Genomic DNA, 8,105 nt, shown 5'->3' on the forward strand with positions numbered 1-8,105 from the left:
TATTTTTATTATCAAGTTATTCAGTTATATTGTAGTTGAATAGGAATTTACTGGATAGAATTATTCTAAAATACCTTACAACTCAAACATTAAAGCTTTGCACAGATAGAAGAAAAATGGGAAAAATATATATTAGCCTCCCAAACTACCACTCTTTCTCCGGATGGCACCCTGAACTACCAACACTTGCACTCTGACACCCCAAACTACTACTTTCTGATTTTTTGGCCCCATCCGTCTATTTATACCTTTAATTCTAACAAAAATTAGCCAAAAACCCGAAAATACTCATCCCTTAACTATGAGAATTTCAAAGTGTAGGAAGGGTATTTTCGAAATTCTGTTTAAAATTAACGGCATAAATAGACGGATGGGACCAAAAAATCAGAAAGTGGTAGTTTGGGGGGCCAGAATCTAAGCATTGGTAGTTTGGGTGGCCATCCGGAGAAATGGTTGTAGTTTGGGGGGCCAATATATATTTTTCTCAAAAAAAAAAAAAAAATTATATTTACTTCTAAGTGCTTACTTTTAAGTGCTTATTTTTTGATATGACAGTAAAACTATTAATCTAAATTGAATACATTAATCTAACCAAAATCCAAATATAATGACAATTTTTAAACACTAATTACATGTAAGATTTCTCTACTGAAAATGTGCATCAATTTTCACTACTCCGTTGGTGCAACATCGTTTCCTAGTATAGTCTCAATCAACAGTCCAAGGGAAGCAAATGAAGATCCACCGTTCACCACAGCCCTCCTACTCTTTCCACTCATCTCTTTGACCCTCTTCCTCACCTCACTCTCACCGTCCATCAAACACTTGACCGCCTTTTCAATAACCTCAGCCACCACAAGCTCACCACCGCTCCTATAATCCAATTTCAGCTCCACTGCTAAACCTAGATCTCTCACCATCTGGAAGGCATTGATTTGCTGCTCCGCGTAAATTGGTCACGTAGCAATAGGTACACCGTGCCATAAGCTCTCCACGATCGAGTTCCACCCACAATGCGATACAAACCCTCCGATCGCTTTGTGGGCCAGGACCTCCACTTGCGGGGCCCACTCGCATATCATTCCGGTTTCTCTCGTCCTTTCCAAGAATCCTGCCGGCAAGACCTCATCGAGTTTCTGGCAATCGGACGGCGTGGGAATCTTATCATCACGGCCTGGGGGTGATGCCAATCGTACGGACCAGAGGAACCGGTGCCCACTTCGCTCGAGCGCAAGTGCGGTCTCTTTCAACTGCAGCGCACCGAAGCTCCCCCAGCTCCCAAAGCATAAGAACACCACGGATGATGGAGGCTGATCGTCGAGCCACTTCCTGATATTATCATGTTTCGCCTGATTTGCCTCTAAATCTGTCTGACCCTTGAGGTTAATCAACGGCCCTGCTGCGTAAACGGGAGGGATTCCATCATCCAAAAACGAGCTGAACGCATGGGATTCCAGCTCATGGAACGTATTGACGATAATACCCTTGGCCTCTTTGAACTTTCTACCATTGTTTACCATGGAGATGTACCCACCTTCTTTGTGGAACGCAAATACAGGCAAAACACTAGAAGGAGCCGGGTTGACATAACTGGGTATGACCGACTCGGGATCCGACTCACTAAACTCGACACCGACTTGGTCATGCCGGGTCGGAAGGTAGAGCAGGAAGCCAAGACAGGCTGCACTACCAGTGAAGAACACATAAGATGGGACACCGAGCTCATGTCCCACATCAATCATGGCGGTGCAAAGCAGATCCACCACCAACCCGGCAAGCGGAATCGAATGGGATAACAAGCTGCTGACAATAGCTTCTTTGACATGAGCTTTGTGGCTTTCAATGAAATCGGTGAAAATTTTTTCAACAGAGACAAGGAAAAGTTTTCCTGGAGGAGGGTCTACCTGAGGAAGATGAATACATTTGATGCGGGTGTGGGAGGCAGCAATTGATTGAATGAGGGAATCTAAGTTGTGCCCTAATGGCGGCTTTATGACGAGAACAGTGATTGAGAGACGATCGTCCCGATCAAGTAAAGTCTTTGCAAACTCGATTATGGATACGAGGTGGCCGACTCCAGCGGCAGGGATGAACACAAGCTCTGCTCTCCTCATCTTCCACTCCTAATTACACTACTTTTACGACGTTATGCCCTTTGGAATCTCTTCTTCTATATAGAGCCGGAATAACAATTAAGATAGCAAGACCCAATAACAGTATTTCTCAATAACCTGTAAATGGTAGTGAAATAATTAAAAAAAAAATTAGTTTGACAAATTAGTTATTAAATAAGTAAATTTTATAAGTCATATTTTTTGTTTAATTATTTTTTTTAATTTAATACAATTATAAAGAAGCTTATAGATGTTCAAAAGAAAATAATAATAATAAAGAAGCTTATAGCAAAAAGTTTGCCACTAAGAACAATAAATTTATATTATATGAAGTTAAAAAAAATTATGATATATGAAAATTGAACTATCTTCCTTAGGGATGTAATCGAGCCGAGCCGAGTCGAGTTCGAAGATTTCAAGACTGGCTCGTTTATGAGTCGAGCCTAAATAGTCAAGCTCGAATTCGAGCCGAGCTATAAATTACATGTTCAAGCTCGGCTCGTTTAAAACTCCGGCGAGCTCGAGCTCAAGCTCGAGTTCGAGTTCGTTGAAAATGACATTCGAGCCGAGTCGGGTTACTGGACAAGCTCGGCTCAACTAGAACTTGATGTAAACTATTAAATTTTTCAATGAGTGATCAAAGCAGAATTCAAGCCCAAGTTTATGAACAACCTCTATGCATTTATTAATAACATAAATATATAATATGTAAGTATATAAGGCATATTATAAAATATATTACATAACTATAGTTTATAAGTAACAAATTAATAATATGTTATTATATATAACTACAGAGTATAAACAATAGTATGTGTATAATGTGAACAAATAGTAAGTCTAATATATTCTATATAACTAAGTAACTATAATATAAGCATAATATATAACTATTGTTAACCATGTGTGATGTGATATATGTGTTTATATATATATATGCTAACTATTTAATATTGTTATATTGTTATATACTAACTATTAATAACTTAATATGTTAATTTAACATGCTAAGTATTGTTATCAAAGTATTATAATTAATATGTAATACTATATATATTATACTATGTTTACTATTTACTAATATATATGTAAGATATGAACGAGCTAACGAGTCGAACTAACGAGTCGGGCAAGCGATCCGGTCGAGCTTTAAGCGAGTTGAGCTCGCGAGCCCCTATCGAGTTTTGTCGAGCGAGTCGGGTATGTATCACTTACTAATCGAGCGGGTTTCAACAGTAACGATCGAGTTTCTCCAGTATCGAGCTCGAGTTCGGATCGGGCTAAACCGAACGGTTATCGAGCGGACTGTCGAACGGACTGACTTATTTACATCCCTAATCTTCCTCATTGCAATCAATTTGAAAATATATGATAATTTTCCAAAAGAAAGAAAAAAAAACCTATATGTAATATATGGCAAACCTTTTTGGATAGGTCACCGATGACGCAAGCAGTGCAATTATTTTTGGACCCACGTGCAGGTCAGGGCAATGGAAAGGAAAAGATTCCTAGAATATGAAGGCCCCGTTTGAAATCCCCTTTCCCTTTCCCTTTCCTTTGGAATTTTTTTTAATGATTGAAAAATATGATTGATGTGATATAAAGTTGAAATAATTTATATGAAAAAGTGAGAAAAATTTGTATTGTAGTGAGTTTTTTATTTAAAAAATAATAAAAAAAAGTGTTGATATGATATAAAAAGTAAAAAAAGTAAGAATGGTTTGAAATTGATATTTTTTGGGAGAAGTGAAGGAAAAGGGAGGGGAGGGGAAGGGGGATTTCAAACGAGGCCGAAATATATTGAACAAAAAGGGGGAAAAGACATTTTTTATCTTCTAACTTTTATCTTGTATTAAAAGTGGTAGTGGATTTTAACAAAGTTTCTGAAATTTTTAATGTAAGTACTCTTTAATTATTTATGTTTTTTTTAATAGAAATTAAGACATAAATAATTAAAAAGATCAATATACCTCTACTTTTTATAAAAAAAAATAAAATAAATAAAAAATGTGGCCGTCGCTACCTGTGCTATCCTAATCTAGCTACAATGAGGGTGGCATGGTCATGTGGTGGTTTGACGATAAGAATGCACGTGCAGTACACATGAATCATTTTCCGTCAAAAAAGACGAAAATAAGTAAAGAAATGATTACTTTAAAATTTTCAGAAATTTTGATGATTATATTGCCCTATAAAAAATTGAACAAAAAAAAAAAAAATTGTCACTTTTCAGAGCAAAATATATTTTTCCCATGAAATAGAAAAATGAAAAAGATGGTCTTTAGATTTTGTCTTACAGGGTAGGCGTCTTTGAATGAGTCACTGACGTTCCGTTAATTGACCCTAAAAGAGTGTAGGTCATTGGTTTCAACTTTGAGAAATGATTTTTGTACATCACTTACATATTTTTTGTATATCATTTTTTTAAATTAATTATTAGATTTGTAAGACCCACAAGAATTTACATGTAGATCTTACAAATCTAATAATTAATTTAAATAAATGACGTACGTACAAATAATGTGCATGTAACATGTCTCTTCAAATTTTCAATATGGTCAAGTGGTTAGCTGCCAGCCTGTGAGGGTCACTCTCTAATTTTTTTCTTCTTTTTGTCTTTTTATGATCTGTTTGTTTCGGCGTAAAATGATTTCTGGAAAATGATTTCGACATTTTTTGGTATTTGGTAGGGGCGAAAATAATAGTCAATAGGAAAATAATTTCTGTTTGACAAAAAATGCTTAGTAAATTTTGAAAAATAATTTACGCTTTTTAAAAGCATAAATCATTTTCCGAAGACGCCAGACGCATTCGATTCTTTTTAAACGACATAGTTGACCTTCACGTTCAAGCAATCGACCATCACTGAAATACGACAACATCCCGTCAATATCGCTGGAATCCGGCCATCTTCGTCTGAATCGGGAAAAGGGGAGGAGAACGGCCGGTGGTGACAAGATGGGTTTTACGGCAGATTCGTGAGTATCATAGCAAAACCCCGTGAGTTTTGCAGTGCAATAACCAATAAATTTAAAAGCTTTTTAGTATTTTCAAAAGTAATTTCTTCACTGCTGTTTCACGACAAATCATGTTTTACAGTGTGCAAGTGTACAGATGGAAAACAAAATCTCTTTAGGCACAGATGTAGTTCTTCACTAAACAGACAGTATAAACAAATGGAAAATACCCTTAAACCCGTATGCTTTCCAACAGTATGTGAACAACAAATTATATTATAAACAAATTATGTTTACAAAGGAAAATACTGGATTCAACAAAACACTTAATGTTGAGCAAAATAGCATAGAAGTTGCTTTGATACCACATGTTAGAACATGTGAACAAATAATGTCAATCTAACATGCGCAGTGGAAATAAAAGGACATGATTTAGGCTTACCTCTAGCTATCTTTGCTCAAGTGTTTCCACAGATATCTTAAGAACAAGCAAAATGTTATTTGATGGATCCTCTAACCTATACCTATGACTGTATTGCCGTACTGATGGTGTACACATGCTATTAATTTATATGCTTGGTCAGGAACTCTCAAATATGGTAAATACCATATTGTTCCTCTCATCAAGGAAACAATATTATTAATTGATTTTAAATCAATTAAACAATTCTATTACGGTAATTTAATTAATTAAATTACTTAACCGTAATACCGTATATTCTATTTATTCATTAAATATTAATAAATACTTCCTTATGTGACATGTAGACCATATATAGAGATAATATCTTACAAGCTTTCTTCTTGTTTTGCTGTAAGAGATTGAGAGAAAGCAAGAGAAAGGGCTTGCTGCTGCCGTGAGAAAACAGAGAGAAATCGAGAGAGAGTTGTGTGTGAAAACTGAAGGGACTGCACCTTTTCTTATAGAAACTTTATATGGTTAGGATTCATTTGAGTCATACCTGATCAAAGGCTGAGAAAACAGCACCTAGGCATCGAGTCATGCATGTAATGATGGTTCTACAACAATTGAAGGACAGCTGTGCAGCAAAGCTTATCTTCTGCAGAACTATGGTGATTGAATGTTATGCATTGACGATCGAGCGCCAGGTAGATTGAGCGTCAACTTTGGGGATCGATTGTCGTGCCGATCGAGCGTCAACTTATGGGGGATCGATCGCCTTTGCGAGTGTTTCGTTTGATCTTATTTCTGACCTTTTATAGTTTAAGGTCCAATAGACTTATTTAATCAATTAGAATTATAAATGTGTCTCAAATATTAATGAATATTTAATTATATAAATATTCATATAATAAGGTCAAATACCAATGAATATTTATTCTTATAAATATTTATATATTTTTTTTACCTTATTATTATTAGGTTTTAAATTCTAAATTAAGGCATTATATTTTATATCTTAAAGTCTGTGACACTATATCAGGTATTTTGAATTTTGATTACAGTGACTAAATTGTTATTGTGGCCTACCCTGAGGACCTCTGAATTTTACATCACATAGAGCGATTTGTAATTTAGGCCAATTATAAGGATTGATTTGCATTTATCCCAAAAAAATAGTTTTTTTTTTTTTTTTTTTTTTTTTTTTTTTAATGTTTAAAAAAAAATAGTTTTTTAGTTTTTATTTTATCAACTTTTTTTTTTTTAAGAGAATAAAATTATTGTAGGAATATAATAAAAAAGTGGACTTTTTGGAACATGATAGTAGTTTGATGAGTCACTTTAGTACATTTGAAAATTCATGGGACTATTTTAAAATCAGCTGTTAGTTGAGGGAGCTTTTTTATATATTTTTTTTTCCATAAAATTAATGCTTTTACTTAAAAAATATCCTTATAAAATAATGTAGTACAAAAAAAAAAAAAAAAAAAAAAAAAAAAAAAAATCTTTTTCTGAAAGAAAAAAAGTTTAGTTTATTTTCCTTTTTTATTTTTAATTATAAATGAAAATAAGCTTATAAAATTCATAAAAGTAACATTTTTCCTAGAATAACGTAAGGAAGATAATGATTTTACTTCAGGAATTAAACTGTTGAACGTTTACAAGAAAACAATTGAAAATTACCTTTTGAAAAATAATAGAAAAATGGTGAGTGTACATACGAATTGGACAACTGATTTTTTGCATTAAAATAAGCTTCATCAAGATTGTAAAATTACTTTTTCTGAAAATAATAGAAAAAGAGGATGAATTTACTAAAGTGGATGTCGACACATGAAAAAGTGTACCATCACTAACCCTAAAATTATCACACAACCTGTTTAGGGAGGTTCTCGATCTTTATTCTAAAAGTTTTCTTGACAGCTCTTCTTCTTTCTTTGTCCCATTTAGAAATCCTCAACTCTTCTAGGTGCTAAGCTGCCCGGGATTGGAGGGATTTGGTGTTTTGGTCCTTTTGGACTTGCTTCAAACTTGTAACACTTCTAAGAGTATGGGTACTTTTCCATATACTTCTAAGACCTCAAATAACACTACAATATTTTCGAGGCAGCAAGCTAAGAGCATTAGCAACATGCTCTATAAATGTAAGAAAAATTCATAAAGTCTCATACAACAAATTTTTTTGGTGTTCCCTAAACTAAAGAAAATCAAAGAGAACCAAAAGTGGTACCCTAGCTTCCCTTACCATTATCTTATTCAAAAAAATACTTTTTTTTTTTTTTTGCCCTTACATTTATTTAAAAAAAATATTAAAATGGTATAGAGAAAGGATAATATAAACTGTTATGGAGTTTATTGGAATAGGAAAACAAAAAAAGTAGTTTGGTTTCGTAAATTTTAAAAAAAATTTAAGAGAAGCTACTGTTAGTACTCTAAGTAATAAAAGCCTAATAATATGTGCTTCCTTCTTTTATCTCCTAGGCAACAAAATTTAGTTTTTTTCATTTTTATTTAGCAAATTAACCCCCTTTTATTTGTTGCTGAATTTTGCATTGTTAACCCCATTTTTATCATTATTTGCGCATGTTTGTTTGTCCCAAATCAATAATTTTCCTCACATTATAATGGTAC

At 33.9% G+C, this 8,105-nt stretch overlaps 1 pseudogene; it reads right to left on the minus strand.

The window, feature by feature from the left end:
- Positions 1-563: 563 nt before the first annotated feature.
- Positions 564-2,185, minus strand: LOC133861489 (UDP-glycosyltransferase 71K1-like; annotated as a pseudogene).
- Between the last annotated feature and the right edge of the window lie 5,920 nt (positions 2,186-8,105).

Source organism: Alnus glutinosa, chromosome 2 (genome assembly GCF_958979055.1).
Source record: "Alnus glutinosa chromosome 2, dhAlnGlut1.1, whole genome shotgun sequence".
Taxonomy (NCBI): Eukaryota; Viridiplantae; Streptophyta; class Magnoliopsida; order Fagales; family Betulaceae; genus Alnus; species Alnus glutinosa.